The 16,990-nt window shown below is 40.3% G+C and overlaps 1 long non-coding RNA gene across 1 annotated transcript in view; it reads right to left on the bottom strand.

Annotated features, from left to right (window-relative positions):
* Positions 1–251: 251 nt before the first annotated feature.
* Positions 252–16,990, bottom strand: part of LOC123979741 — a 60,315-nt gene continuing 43,576 nt past the window's right edge. The window contains exon 3 of the long non-coding RNA XR_006827317.1: positions 252–702. This is a non-coding gene — a long non-coding RNA (uncharacterized LOC123979741). The remainder of the gene's footprint in view (positions 703–16,990) is intronic.

The raw sequence follows: 16,990 nt of genomic DNA, 5'->3' as shown, positions 1-16,990 counted from the left end.
TGTCAGATGATAACGCCACAAGTAGGGTTTATAATTCAGACCATGCTTACATCTGCACAATGAGATAACAATGACCAAAAAACAAACAAACAAAAAGACAAAACTGACACTGCAAATTTTGGAAAATGCTTGGCATTAGATTTACTATGTAAAAATTGTAGTTAATATTTCTTTAAATGTCTTTACATTTAATTCCTTTAATAAATGATCTGTTGTTCACAAATAACATACTTTTACTAATTTCTTTTTGCTTGAACAGTTATGAAAGAGGAAGAACAGGAGGATAGATTTTAAGATAAACTACCATCTTCAAAGCCTGGGAAAAACAATACCCTGAGCCCAGAATGTGTGTAACATTATGTTATACAATACATCAGCAGCTCGACTTATGGAATCAGAAAGAAGCTTTTTATATCCATAAAACCTACTTTGTATGAATGATACCTGAGCTCCCTCCTTTTTTAAAACATCTTTTGGATCGCCACCAATCTTGTGTTCTTTCTTGCTTTTCTTTTGAAATCCAATACGTTTGGGATTATGTTTGTCATAAGCAAAGTGGATTCGGATGCGGGGATGTGTCTTGTGAAGCGGAGAGCCACGGGGCACAACGAGTGAAGTCCAATGAAACGGCTGGGATGGATGTAGAGCGAGGATTCAGCTCCGGCTCTGATGTGGATGAACCCATGTGGAACACTGCAAACTCTCCATAAACAAACAGATATGTTAACAATAATCTGCGGGATCGTACATCAAAAACGTTTGGCTTTGACCACCCTTAGACCCACTCAGATGTGTGTGTTACTCTGAGATGTGTAAATTCATCCTGTGCACGTCTTTGTACTTCCATGTGCTTGTGCCTACTTTTTATATATGCGTTCATTTTTGTGAGTATAGCCATGGGGAAAAATATTAACACTAATAATTAATGTGTGTGTGTGTGTGGGTGTGTGTGTGTGTGTGTGTGTGTGTGCGTGTTTGAGAGAGAGATGCGGACCAGATTGTGATTTTCTCCAGCAATGAATTGCCGTGTTTGTTAAAACAGCGTTTTCAATCTCCCATCCAAGACCACAATGACCAGCCAAATACATTTGACCTCACCACACTAAAACACTAACACACACACACACACACACACACACAGGGGTAGTTGTGTAACAGAGTGAATGGGAATGCATCTCCTTTCCAGATGGTGAGATGGGGAAGAAAAAGAAGAGCGGAAGAAAAAGAGGGAGCAAATAAGACATGCAGACATCTCTCCCGGACTTTGTGATTTGGCTTGATTTGCTGGTTGTGAGATTTACTAAATGCGGTAGGCCTAAAGGTGATTGTCTCATCATGTTGTGTTCAGCAACCATCAGTGTAACATCACATGTTGCTTCAGCATCCCATTCATTTACTCTTGGATATAACAGCTGTATTTTGATCCAAACACATTGCAAAACTAAAGTTTATTCAATTTAGAAAGTTTGATATTTGTTTAACATAGCAGCAAATCTCTGTCCTGGAATTCAGGATTTTTCCTTTAGAAGCTTGAAATGAAACCAAAGAAAATTGGTTGGGATTTATTTTAAATGTATTTCCTGGTTATTGAAATAAGAAAAAACAATCTATGTACATTAATTTTACTGCTTTAGAATAATAGCAGCTGAAAATGTATAAAAATGTCAAATACGGACAGTATTTCTTGTGTGAAGGGATTAGATGTGGGTTTCAGATTATTAGAATATTAGAATATAATATTAGAAAAAGATTTGGACATTTCGGATCTTGAATTAATGTGTCAAATATCAGCTAGCACATCTCCACCTGTCTGGTACCATTTGGGTCTGGCTCAGGGCCACATTTGCTGTTTGTTAACCACATGGTCCCTGGCACCTATTTCCAGGAAAAAACAAAATAATCTCCTCTACCATTAGGCCTAGATGCATAATTCTGGTCTCCTTTGAAAGGTCAGAAGCTAAGGAATATAAATCCATTGTACATTAACATATTTATTTTACCATTACAGACTACATGTATATGCAATACAGAAAAAACATAGTATTTTCATCCTTTATTTTAATGCAATCAACAATCATAAGGTAGATTATAATGCACCTGAATATCTTCTAATACACCTGGAATACAACTGTAACTGTAACTTTGATAAAAAGAAACTGATACACAACAGTTATTACACAATCTTTCAAAAATATACCAGTCGAATTTCCATGTTTTGGCCATATTTACTGTTTATATGTTCACTTTTATTGGGAGTTTTCTTCAAAACATTATTTCTCTCCATACAACCACGTTCCAAATAACATAAAGCTTCCAAAACATTGAAATATTGATGAAAACAGTCAATATATATGACCAAAAGCACTCCCATGTTTTACAGGCCACAGCTTGAGAACAGAAAATCCTACAGGGCTGTGAGGCTGTAACCTCTCTCTTTCTCTCTAACAAAAAACTGAACTTGACGGGTTAAAAAAGTGTAAAGAAAACAAATGAAAGTGGGGAAGAAAGGAGTTTTGACATTAATTCGCTTCCCTTCTCACATCCAGTTGTCCTAGCCATACACAGACGTCTTTCATACCTACTAATAAACTTGTTTCCATCACACACACGGAACATAATGTTGGCTTGTTTCAAGTTGGGACTATTAAACACACTCACCAAAATACACACTTTAAGGCGGCTGCGTTGAGACCTGGCCAACCTTGTTCTTTGGCGAGCGCAGGGCACCCTCCTGTGTGTGTGTGATTGATACCCATGCAGTCTCTGCGATATATCCCCGAGATCAGTTGCTATGTCAACCATGGTCAACAAACAGGCGACAGGCATTATCCTCCCAGTTTTGTGCCTCCGTGTCTGTGCCGGTCACGCCGATAAAGTTTGTACAAAAATTAAGAGGGCAAGAGAGGGCCAAACGTCAGCATCTTTATATCACTCTGTCCAAAGTTGTAAAAATAAACCAAATGCTGCCTTTAAACATTTTTATTTGCGTGAGGACATAAAGCGGCTTTGCTCCAAAATAGGAAAGACATCAAACTCATGGGGGAAAAAAAAATTATTCACGCCTCTCGCAAAACGTCTTCTGGCGTAAAATCAAGCACACTGTGGGAAATTATGAAGGTTGTGAGTCATCTCGGGGCCTTGACTCCTAAAAACCTGATGATTTTCAGATGGAATCGTCTGTGTTTTTGAAATATTGACGGATAAATCTGAGGTACCAGCACCCAGGAGTGAAGGAGGCTGAAGTCTGCTTTGGAGATTTGTTTGCTCCAGAAGTCTAAGTACGGTGGCTCTTCCATGCCAAAGGAGAAAGAGAAAGATGAAAAAGTGAGAATCTGTGCACAAGCTGGGCCATGCAAGTAATGTTACCGTCCAGAGGAAAGAAACTTCATCTTTCTAAAAACTATATTTTAACTTAATGTTCATTTCCAGAAATAATTAGTCTGCTGGCTTTCCAAGCCTTTTTTCTGGGCTGGAGTTTCAATTTGTTTTGACAGTTGAAGAGAGACTTGGCGTGTTTCTACATCATCGTGCGAAGCCATGTTGCGACCGGAAGTCTCTTAACCCTCAGAGTGAGAAAACATGGCAGCGGCTTTCCAGCACAGAGCCACTTCTTAACCTTGTTTTGTTTGTCGTCTTCTTTTTAATCTGCACTGACGCTGCTGTGCATGGTGCGAGCCAATCACAACACAGCTGCAGACAAAGGGTGGGACTTTACGGTAATCAGTGAAATTCATAGACACAATGGGCTCGACTGTCAAAACCAAATAGAAACTTGAGTCCAGATGAAAGGCCTGGAAACTGGGCTGTGTAATTTCCTCTGGGCAATAAACGCTCTCATTCAGGTCTGTGTGTAAATGCTCCAAAATGATTTTAGCTGTCATTTTGTTGAGTTCTCTCTTGAGTGAGTTGTTGCTTTAATTTAGCTGTTGGATGCAGTGTATTCTCTGGGTGTTTGTAAGACATCCTGTGAAATAAACATCCCTCTTTTTGTTAAATTTTTGTGTATTTGTACAGTTGACATGTCGCCAATGTTTTTTGTTTATCAACAATTGACCTTTTACTTTCTTTTTATGAATTATTAACCTTAAGAATATTTGTTTAAAAAATCCCTAAAGTCACTTTTTGTGTTTTTTTGGTACACACACACACACACACACACACACACACACACACACATACATATATATATATACATACACACACTATGGCATGCCGTTTAGGAAATAATATATATGTGAAGTTTGTCCGTCTGAATATATTGAATAAAAGTCTGAATATATTGAATGAAAGTCTGAATATGTGGAATGAAATCATCATCTGACGTCATTAAGCCACTGGCGCCATCTTGTGTTTTTGATGTGATTAATCCGTATGGATGTAGCAATTGTGACACTATGAGCGAATAAGTAAGAAATCTAGTGTCAGCTATTTGGAGCATTGAAGAGATTACAAACACACTAGCAAATGCATGTACAAGCCATAATACTGGGAACCATATACAGTAGTTCTCCTGATGAAATAATTCATTCTCTTTCATTGTGGAAGACCAAATGCAGGAAACCTCCCAGTTCCAGGCAGTTCCTGTTTATCAGGCAAACAAGCCTTCAACCTCACAGGTGACCCCACAACATCTTAAGTTAATTTGCATCTGAACTAATCTTTTAAACACCAAAGTCACAGAAAAAATAACCTGGCAGCGGTAAAATTTTTTGTCAATGGAGTTCGGTGGCTTTGAAGAGAACGGTATAACAGCTATTTCTGGTTAAACACAGGATCTTACTCTTTAAAAAGTTACTGCCTGAGCCCTTTTGGGTGGACATACGAAGATTGTATATAGGGGTTGTTGTGGGGGGCACCTGTGAGGTTAAAGGCGTATTTCAGTTTGCCTGATAAACGGGAACTGCCTGGCCAGGGAGGTTTCCTGCATTTGGTCATTTTTAGATCAGGAGAACAGTGGACACTGGATGTGGTTTCCAGTATTTTGGCTCATACATGCATTCGCCAGTGTTTTTATAATCTCTATATTGCTCAAAATTGCGGACATTGGAAACTTTCTTGCTGATTCACTAACAGTGTCACACTTCACATCAATGACGTCAGATTTCATTCACTATATTCAGACTTTCATTCCATATATTCAAACTTTCAAACTTTCATTCCATATATTCAGACTTTCATTCCATATATTCAAACTTTCATTCCATATATTCAAACTTTCAAACTTTCATTCCATATATTCAGACTTTCATTCCATATATTCAGACTTTCATTCCATATATTCAGACTTTCATTCCATATATTCAGACTTTCAAACTTTCATTCCATATATTCAGACTTCATTCCATATATTCAAACTTTCATTCCATATATTCAGACTTTCATTCCATATGTTCAGACTTCATTCCATATTTTCAGATGGACAAACTTCCTATATATATATTTTTTCCTAAATGGCATGCCATAATATGCACACACTAACTAACTACACTCGCACCCCTTTATGCATCAATAACGAAGCTGTTGAGATGATGGAGTGCTTCAAATACCTTGGACTCACTGTGGACAATATACTGAAATTTGATCAACACACCACAGATACTTTCAAACGCTGCCAATAAAGACTCTGCTATCCGAAAACTCAAACCCCTTTCTGTTGCCCCCCACCTTGTGCTGCTGCTCTACAAAAGCATAATCCAAACCATCGTTCTTTACTGCTCCACCTGTTATTTCAACATACTCACTGTGCCAAATAGGAACAAACTCCCGTGCTTAACCTCTCTGACCTCAATAGGAAAGCCATTTTACGAAAAGCACAGGAGTTCAGTCATCCTCTCAACCCATTCTTCACTCTACTTCCATCAGGATGTCGATACAGATTCCTGATCTGGAAACCGGATAGCAGGAGTTTTATACCCTCTGCCATAGCACCACTTAACAAAACTACTCGCTAAGTGAGAAAGTATCTCCAATTGGTGTCAATTTGTGTATATATGTGCCGTCTGACATATGGTATGTTCATGTTGTTTATATGTGAGGCCATGTACGGATGGTGGAAACAAATTTCCTGAAAAGGAAGGAATCTAATCTAAATGACTTCAGGGATTAAGCGGTTATGAAATTTGATGATTCATTTAGTTTGGTTATTTAGTTTGATGTAGTTCAATGAAACCTGTCTGATTAAGTTTTGGGGCCATGTTTATGCACAAATATCCCTCCAGCAGCTGGAACATGTCACTGGTGTGGGATAATTCTGTTAGTGGGCTCAATGTGGGTAAAGGTGAGGTGTGGGTCATATATACATGTCACGCTCGGGGTCACTGAGCTGTTGGATGCAGTGTGTTCTCTGGTTGTTTGTAAGACGTCCTGTGTAGTACTTGATACTGCTTCTCTCTCTGTCGATAAAGCAGACAGCTGCACTGATAGCAATGGATGTTACCTATAGGAGCCAAGGCTAAAAGATATCAGATGTTTGGGGTAAGCTGTCATTCTTAGATGTCTGCAGACGGACTGTTTCCGCTTGCGATGTTATGCATGTGCCCTCCAGCTCCCAAGTGTTTATATCTGGAATCTAGAAGGATGACGATACATATTTAGGCCAGTTAAAATGATGTTGTATGGGATACACCGTGGACTCTATGGGGTAGCTGAGGGATAAATATTGAGGTCAAAGAGGGATTGTCACTATGTATGCTGATGCTATGATCTTCTTCTAAGGGTCAACTCGTTCACCAGAATTTTCATAACAACTAGCGTCACAGGTCAAAGTGACGAAACAAAATACATCCACCCTTTGGCGGTTCCTTGACGACACCCCCCAGTTCCACCTCATCCTGCTCTTTCTCCAGTTGGTTGTGAAACCCCCCTGGTAGGTTACCAGGGTAACCGGCGAGGTCAGGACCCCGGCGTGTGCCACAGCCGATCGACCGTTCAGCCCACGCAGCATGATAGGAGTGTGTATATGTGTGTGTGTGTAGCAATGGTTACACACAGAAGACCCTTTATGCTGTTCACAGAATGAAAGCAGTTGTCAGACAGCTGTGTGCGTGTACGTACACACACACACACACACACACACACACACACACACACACACACACACACACACACACACACAGATGTCTCACACAGTGAACCTAGTTCCCAATGCCTTGGGTGGAGATGCAGACTGCCAGGTGGATAATGTGGAAACGAGACATATACTGTATGTACGTGTGTGTGTGTGTGTGTGTGTGTGTGTGTGTGTGTGGTACAGTTACACATATTAATGGGTAGTTTACAAACCAAAAGAAGTCAGAGTAATCTTATCTTCATAGTTTTTACAAATAATTATCAAGCACGATTGTCAGTCAACAGAAACTTGGTAACCCACAAGAAAATGTCAGACATTGAATATCATGATGAGGAACTCCAACAAGCCAAAGTACACCGAGGTGGAAATGGTGCAATGTTGAGGAGGCACCTACATGTGTAGGACATCCCTATATCAGTGCTCTCTTGGAAGACCACAGTAAAGTTAACAAAGTTGTGCATCCCTCCTTGTTCTTCACACAGCAGAACATGTCCTTCCAGAACTACACGTTACGACATCTGTCATGCTAACCGATCCATTGCGGAAATATGTTTGTCTACTACATAGAAATTAGCCCGAGGATAAAAGATGGTTTAACTAGTGAGTTATGAATACAGCTGTGTGTTCTGGCTAGTGTCGTCACAATACTGGAATTTCTAACTTTGATACAATACCTTGAAAAATATCCATATTTGATAATATTTTCAATACCATGGGGGGAAATTGACACAACATTGATTAAATGACTGAATATCATTACTGAATTATCTTATCAACTTAACTTAGTAAGTAAAGTTAATAGTATTGTGTGCAGTGGCGGCAATAGAGGGTGCTAGGGCGCCGCCCTCCCTAGTGGTGGAAAGTGTTTTGATTTTTCTTTTTAAAATAAACATTTTTGAAATTTTTTTTAAGCATATGTGTGTTTAAAACGCAAAATAATGTGTAATATATAAAATATAGGCTAAATAATTATGTTTGGGGGAAATTAGCTTTCTGATCATCCACTGATCTCTTCTGGGGCGCTAGAAAGATCGCCCAGGCAGTACAGCAGCACAGCCAATAGCTGACACAAGATATGCCCATAGCAACAGAAATTAAGCCAATCAGCGTCCTCGAATCTGATGCCCTAAGCAGAGTCAGTCGGTGGTAGAGGGACATGTGATGTTGACAATGATGAATGCAGCCTTGGCTAGCTGGATGCAGTCATGTAAATGCCATATTTTGATCCCCATGCTTGCTTTCTGAAACGGCAGGGATGGATACAACATGGACTGTTACTGGAGTAAATGACACAAAACATTTATCTGAGAAGATTACCAAACATGAGTGTACGAGGGCACATATGGATAATACGTTGAAGCTTGCCATGCTAGGTAGAGTTAACTACACAGCTGGACGAAGGCCACACTGGATTGGGGTGATGAAACACAACGAAGAGGTGGATAGGAACAAGCACGTTTAATCAAAGCTAATTAACTATGTTGTGCGGCCAATTGTGGGACCAAATCCTTTGACAACCCCGGCGTTTTCAGTAGACCTTGTTGACTCAAGACAGCTACAGTTTTCAAGAGCACCTCAAAGACTGTGCAAAACGAACTTTTGGACTGCATGCTGTCAGTTCTTGAAGATTACATTCTGGAGGAAGTAAAAACTGCAGAATATCTTGCTATTCAGGCAGATGAGACAACTGACATTTCCACCCACTGCCAGTTGGTGCTTGTGTTACGGTACATCAACAAGGAGAACAGCAGCTGTTGGCTACAGTGGTAAGCTGTATAGTTTATAGGCAGCTCTGAAGTGTTAAGATGTGGTTATTTCCAGCGGTGGACAGTGACTTTAGTAGGCCTACTGTACTGTAGTACAAATTAGAGGTATTTGTACTTTACTTGAGTATTTTCTTTCCATGCCACTTATGTTGACTGTTTGTGTTTGTGTGTAAGAAACATTTTAATATTGGCATCAAATAATTTCTGACTATTTTACATAGCACTGGTATTCTGCAGTTTGTTTTAAATTGTATTTTAGACTTGACTAGTGATGTTGAAAGGAGAGACGTCTCCAATCTCTCCAGGTTCTTTACAGAGAACAGTGTGTCGGCCCTGCAAGTGCTTTGCTCTTTCCTTGCACCACTCTGTACCGTCACTTTCATATGGGCTTGCTTGTATCGTTTCCCAAGATCCAATCATAAGTGAAGAGTACTAACCAACCACTGCACAGTAGGGTGGGACTTGTCGAAGCTCTGGCAGGGAAAAAAGCGCCATTCAAACAGAGCGAATGAGACGAGAAGAAAGCGCTGTAAGTGACAGGAGGCGGGGCTGTGTGGGCACTGCAGCAGTATGTTTATCAGCTCGCTGTCGGTGAGAGAAGAAAAGCCCATTTTCAGGATCAATACCGTGGAAAATGAATATTAAAAATATTCAGAATCGATATGTTCGACAGTAGTTCTGGCAGGTGAAGCACTGACTTTTAACATAGACATGTCACCATGGCAAAACATTACATAAGCTAAATATAGCTGCATACTTTGTGAAATGACTGGCACTAACTGAAAGTGTAAGTAAGTTATTTGGCTTAAAGCAACATTTTGATGTAATTTTATCCTAAAATTACTTCAAAATAATTTTGATGGTACACTGACTTGTAATAGGGTGAGTGGTGTCTATGTCATTGCCACTAGCTTTGTTGGCTAGCTTGCCACCCAGGTTTCAAGCAACATTAGGCTGCTGCTGGTGGAGAGTGGCGCCGGTGACGAGCTAGAGCAGAAGTTAGCAAGAGCTTTGTTAAATAAAAGGCTGCAAGAGAGATGCTGAGCTGGCATTCTTTCTATGGAACTAGTAAGTAATATTGCTATGTCTTGTGTTGTCGCACTTCCTTGATATTTGGCTGTTGGCTGCAAAGTTGTGGACTGTGTGGGGAAAGTGCAACAACGACTGTGTCATTGACTCCTGTAGAAATCCCCATACATTTAACATGTCTTTTTGCCTCCTGACTGTCTGATGTAAATTATAAACAACATGGCGTGAGACAAATGACAGTGAGTACTGTGATATTTAGTCTCTCCCATATAAGTAACAGTAACATTCACACACACACACACACACACAGACAGTAGAGTAATCTCATGTGATTGTTGTAGTTCAAAGCAGATTAACAGAAAACATGACTGAGATAAAAGGGGGGATCCTATATGCAATAAAGATAATCAGGCAGAGGCACTTGTATCAAAAGGGAGAAAGTGTAGAAAAGATATACACATAATTAGTGTGTAAGACATGAAAACCAGCTACTCATGCTCTGACAGCTATACTGGATTGCAATGCACTTCACATCCCTTCTACCTTTTGGGAAAGTCATGCCAGGCATGTGCCTTAATATGAACAGAACTGAATGATTATTTGGTACAACTATATATAGAGAGGGAGCAACACAGAGACAAAGATGGGAGAGATCATCCAAGGGACAAGCACACAACCAGAGATTGAAGAAAACGGTGAAGAGAGAGTGATGAAATACTGTGCAACCATCAGACCGTCCCAGCAGAGACACTGAACTGCATGCCAAGGTGCGTGTGAGTGTGAGTGTGTGTGTGTGTGTGTGTGTGTGTGTGTGTGTGTGTGTGTGTGTGTGTGTGTGTGTGTGTGTAAATGAGAGAGAGGCATGTTTAATGTGAGAGTTTGTGTGAGAAGAAAACACAAGTTCTTTCAAAATGTGTGTAGGTGTGTACACATGTAGTGTCAGATCTGTATGTGTGTGTGTGTGTGTGTGTGTGTGTGTGTGTGTGTGTGTGTGTGTGTGTGTGTGTGTGTGAGGATGCTCCAGGCTCACATATGAAACCAATCGTCTTCAGGTGAAGGTTAGATGGTCTCCACCACATTATATTAACATGAAGATAAATGGACCAATTATAAAGCTTCACAACACACTTACAGGCTGCTACTTGTCCTCTGTGTGTGTGTGTGTGTGTGTGTCATCCACATCTGTGGATGTTTATCACATCATTGAAGAGGGAGAAGAGAGACAGACTGAGGAAAAAATTAAGATGGTGGGGGGGGGAGGAGAGAGAAAGCGAGCAATGAGTTAATGAGAATGATTGTGTTCTTCCAGTCGACCATGTCTGTCTTGGCTACTAGAGGAAATGATGTTTGACTCATCTTTAAAAACCAAAAACCACAAGCAAGAAAGGTAAAATGGGAACACGAGAGAAGAAGAGAAAAATGGTGACACCGTGAGGCAGACATGGAGAGTCGAGTTCTGCCTGGGAATAAAAGTGAGACACAAATCTGGTTCTGATCCATGTCTTTACTCGGTTGGCCCATGTTGACCAAAACATCTGTGCATCTGCCAAATTTCTGTTCACATCGTAACATTTCACCCTATCTTGGGTACTTTTTCTCTGGAATCCTTGCTAAGAGTAGCTCAAATGCAGCGTAATGTATTTATGCCACTACGACAACATAATTTTTGTTTTGAATCAGCTCATGCGCACCTACGCAGTTCCCATGACAGGCCAGCTCTCTAATCTTCACTTCTATCACACTCCATTTTGATCAGAAGTCATTCAAAATGTGTTTGGTAAGAGATCTGTGACAAGGGTTAAAACTGAGCCCGGCTGAACCCAACATGTACCCTACTGCTGTGGTTACAGCACGTATACAATTGATTCAGACATTTTATTTTTTCCCAGTTTGACGACACAAATACCACATCGGATTTGCTGACCACCATATTAAGGTGGACTTTTCTGGTCCGCACTTATGTTCAGAAAAAAAGCATTATGCTTGAAAAACACTGGTCTCTCTTGTTATTGAAAAAGTCTTGTTAATTTTCTGTATTAACAGTGTCTGGTGACTGTAGCACTAACGTCTCCTGGCTGAATCATCAGTGAGAACAGGGAAAATGTGTTGAAACAATTCTGGTTCTTTGAGAAAAAAAATCATGTTTGCAGCTGGAATTTAAAGGTTGAACTTTGTCAAAATTTATGAATAATTTCATCAATCTAAATAAATTCACTGTTGGATTTGGATCAGTTATGTGCGTTGCTGTGTTCTGTTGATGACTTCACCCAAAAAAACTCATATTTCACTGCTCTGTCTACTGTCTCCTTCAGAGCAACAAACAACAAGACTTTTCAGAGCCATTCCACCTACAAAACTGTAATAAAAATATGATTCTGTGTCTGTGAAACATAGTCAGTGGCCATTAAAAAACTTAATCATTGTTAGAATTTCCAGGAGACAAATTATATAGAAAATGTAGGTTTATGATAAAAACAAAACAAATATATATTCAGGATCCTGAGAAAGGGTTGAAGGAAGGCTGTACTGAGACACAACTCAGATAAAGAGAAATATGTAAAGAGTAAAATTATAAAGGACAGAGAGTTATCTCCATGTTATCCCAGGCTTTCTTAAGCTCTTTTCAGACATGGAATATATTACATCGCTGGCTTCAATGACCGGTTTAACAATTTTTCCTAACAGGATGAGATATGTCAGCGTGAACCAGGGCTGGACTGGGACAAAAAAATCGGCCCTGGCATTTTTGGCTGAGGCAGCCCACCAAAATCGGTTGGACACCATTCACCAATACACCATCGATCCATTTAAGGGGTCATATTAGGGGTGTGATGAAACACTGAGATGTAACATAGTACAAAAATTGTGTGCATGACTACAAGACAAGAATATATTGTAATACACCTACTATTTCGAAAAGAAATATATAAAATATTTATAGATGAAATATTCAATAGGGGGGTCAGGGAGTCCTCCCCCAGAATTCGTTTGGAATTAAACACTTAATTCCTGCATTCTGGAGACATTTTCTGCACCAATTTATGGTGGAAAAGTCTTTATTTTTATAAAGGGAAGCACAAAATTCAGGTGCCAGGTGACAACTCACAATATAAAAATATAATAACATATAATGCAGTAATCAGTAGCTCATTATTATTTTTTGCTGAAGTTACTTTTTTTTGAACAACACAGAGGTTTCTTCTATATTTACATTGCATTGCAGGTTTTCTTATTGGGCAAATAAACCTTTCTCATGGCATTTTAATTGTCAATTAACATTTCTTGGTGCAAGCCATTTTTCAGAACATTTTTAAAAAATGCTTTCAAAAAGTGGTGGCTACATGTCCCCAGCAGTGTGAATGAGCCTCCTCCCTGCTCCCTCCCTACAGGTTGAGCTACTCCATGCTTATCGCTTCACCTCCAATCTCCTCCTGCTCTCTCTCCCTCGGCCCTGTCACTTTTTCACTCTGTTTTGCTATCACACCTCCTCCTCTGCCTGGCAGAGGCCACCACAGCTCCTTTACTCCTTCAGGTGCCTGTGCCTGCTCTACGCAGGGCACTGCAGCTGATGCTGAAGCTACTGCAGCCTCGGCAGCAAACATATCGGTTGTTGTCGCGAATTTGGCGGCAGCCTTCTGAAGAATGGGGGTTTTTTGGCCCGCAACGCAAGACAGAGATCAGAGGGGGTGGGGGCTAGTAAGAGCTGTGATTGGGCCAGCCCAGTGTCAGTATAGACAATAACCCAATGGGCCGCTGTCCATGCTTTATGGGCCGGTCGTTGGCCCATTTTTTAAAAACAGTTATATAAATAAATAATTTACATTACACCAGCCCCAAAGGTACATCGGGCCACCGGGCATTTGCGGTATGCCAGATTACCAATCCAGCCCTGGAGTGAACGAGTGAATGTCTGATTGTTTTCTACCCTGCTCTGTGTGTCAGGGAACAGGCTAAATGGCATGTCGCTTGTTTGAAAAAAATGCTTGCCCTATTTTTGTGAAGCTTCACGCACCTCCAACTTATTTATATTGGACAAAATCAACGCTGACTTCTTTGACATTTCCGTTAAAAATTGCTCTTTGTTTGTTAGGAAGAGGTCTAAGTGATGGCTCTATTTTTGAGACAGTTTTCCATTTCGTAAATGTCTGTAGATTTATTCAGACATGACAGAACATTTAGGGAACAAACCACAATTCTTATGTGATAATTGGCATCCAGTGTGCAACAAGGAGCGGTGATTTAAGACGTGAGGATATCAAAGGAAAAACAGTGTTCTCTGTTCTCTAGCAGGCTGCCACCACTGATGGATTTTTAAACCGATTTTGCTGTTGAAGCATCAATTATGACCGTCTTGAGTGACTTTGTCTAGCTTTGTCCTCACCGTGACGATGCCAGTCAGCCAGTGGAGTCACTGGGTCTAGGCAAAAAACAATTCCAGCACAGAGCCCCTCAATAAACCACATTTTTTCGACCTTTGGACAAGGTCAGGCTTGTTATTTGCCACCGTTTTCAGTCCAAGGAGTGTTGGCCTTTTTTCAGATGTGAAAAAAGAAAGAGAGATCTTTTGTTGAGACGGTGAAGGACAATGAATGGTAAGTCACGTCCCTGAAGTATCTTGGTTTAATTTCTGAATTTACATTAACCTACATGACCTTACCAGCACCAAACCATAAGATGCCTGCACACAGTTTGATGACGGATCTAAAGAGTTAAGCCACTGCACAAAGCCAGTCAAGCTCAGTCAAGCTTCAGGTAGGCTTGCATCTTTTCTTGGCATTCAGTATATGTTGTGGCCTTTTTAGTAGCTGGTACAGCCATAAGCCTTAGTGGTAATTAAATCCCTTAGACCAGTGGTTCTCAAACTTTTCCCATCAAGCACCCTTAAAGTGACACAAACTAGACCACGGACTGACATTTGATAAGGTATTGTCCCAGGGTCTCCGATCTGATAGGACCTTTTCATTCATTCTGTCACTGTGTTACTTACGGATGAAATTATATTTGGAAATAAATGATTCCCCTTTTTGCTGGGGACTCCCTGGAACCGCCTCAAGGACTTTGAGAACCACTACCCCAGACCTAACAACGAATTATTTTACCAACACTGCCGTGACAGTAGACTGGCGTTAATCTGACAGCATTCAGTTCAGACGTGTGCCTTCATCTTTTTTCGCTTTTTTATTCTTTTCTGGTTTTGCCCAACACAGCGAAACAGCAACTTGAGTAGGATGTGGCTGATGGAGAGAGAGAGACAGAGATCCTGCAGCTCTTACATCTGTCTGTGTGGGCGAACACCGAAAAAGATGAAGAGATAAAAAAAAAATAAATAGAAGAAACACCAAAAACCAATTCAAATGATTTTTCTCTCCAGCTTTCATAACAAGACCAGTGACGTCTTACTGAGGCTGTAAAGATGGACGGGAGACACATCTGTGGCTTTGGGGTTACGTTGTGTCTGTGTATTGTCTGAGTGTTTGTATACGTGTGTGTGTGTGTGTGTGTGTGTGTGTGTGTGTGTGTGTGTGTGTGTGTGTGTGTGTGTGTGTGTATTTAATTGTTAGATAAAACTTCAGATTCAAAATCAAAACCAGAAGTTTGGTACTTAACAGAGATTTTAGAGAACTACATAAGATCAAAAACAAACTGGAGTCTCCACTCGCCAACCCATTAAGAGGATTATTATGAGGATTTTAACTTGTGACCTGCTGGAAGTTTTTGATCCAAACATTTGGTACAAATGTGGGAAGTCAAATTAAAACAAATACGAGACAGAGAGCCTCATGAAGGGCTGCTCCTTGTAATAAAAACAAAGTAAATGACAACTAAAAATCCTGATTTGAACCATTGACCCTCATGATCTGAAGATGTGGGAAGAGGATTAAACATGCAAAGCTGTCTCTCATAAACAAGTGAAAATCGGGACTTGAACCGGTGACCCAGTGTGTCTGGCCATGTGGAAAACAGTTTACGAGTTTGAATCCCAGCAGCTAAACAGAGCCGCTGAGGCCCATATGGATCCAGTTGTCCATCAAAGGCCAGAGAGGGAAAAATAAACACTTTTTATATGATTTCTCTCTCAGAAAGACTGGCCCAAAACACTCTGTTGGATCTGTGTTCCTGTGCGTCCAAAATATCATTTTGCATGTGTGTTTGTATGCGTGCGACTATATGTGTACGTTTGAATGTGTGTGTGTGCCTTCCTTCCTGTGTATTGATCCTGACTGATGTGGCCGGCGCAAGTGATGTTTATTTTCTGCTGTAATTACACAGAAAAAGCAGAACAAAGAACAGAGAGAGATGAAGGAGTGATGGAGAACCAGAAGAAGGGGGGGGGGGGCAAAGAGATAGGGAGAGAAGATGAGAGGCATGAAGGGGAGAGGAGTGAGGGAAGGAGAAAGAGGAAGCAGATTATTTTAGTTATCCTGTTTGAGGTCAGGGACAGCTGGGAAACAGAGTCTGTAAATCTGATTCTGAAGATTACATTCTGTTACATTACATGATGTTACACTGGAGAATACATTACACCCACATGTTTTTGGCAATGAACCTTACCAAGGAGTAATAGGATGCATCATATTATAAAAGATGACGTGAATAAGAAAGGGTTTTGTCTATAAAGTTGGATACATAAAAGAACAGAACTAGAGCTATGACCTGTTGTCTGACCACATTGGAAATCAAAGTGTTTCTACTTGTTCAGACAGCCACATACGTAAGTAAAAAGACGGCCGTCATACAGAGAAGCCATACATGATATCACATAAATACGGGCATTCTGGCACCTGAGCGCGTAGCGAGGCACACATCACCAGATAGCTAAACACTCTTGATTAACTTGACTGAAAGTAGCACTAGATGGCTTCAATGACGAAGTAGCGTAAAGTTGGTTGTCAACATGCACTTGTACGTCCATCTATTGAAGACACAGCACTCAATGTGATCAAGTTGTTGAAGTGTGAAACTGCAAATAATACAAAAGTGACTGAAATAATGTACATAAATAATATGAAATATGATGAAATATGAGCAGAAAGAAATTCTATAAACATAGATGAACTAATCTACTCACAAACAAAGCTTCTCCAAGGTTAACACAGGCAGATGGAGCAAGATGAAGTGAGGACTC

This window comes from Micropterus dolomieu, linkage group LG12 (genome assembly GCF_021292245.1).
Source record: "Micropterus dolomieu isolate WLL.071019.BEF.003 ecotype Adirondacks linkage group LG12, ASM2129224v1, whole genome shotgun sequence".
NCBI lineage: Eukaryota > Metazoa > Chordata > Actinopteri > Centrarchiformes > Centrarchidae > Micropterus > Micropterus dolomieu.
The sequence above is the reverse complement of the archived record's forward strand: the minus strand, read 5'-3'. Positions and strand labels throughout refer to the sequence as shown.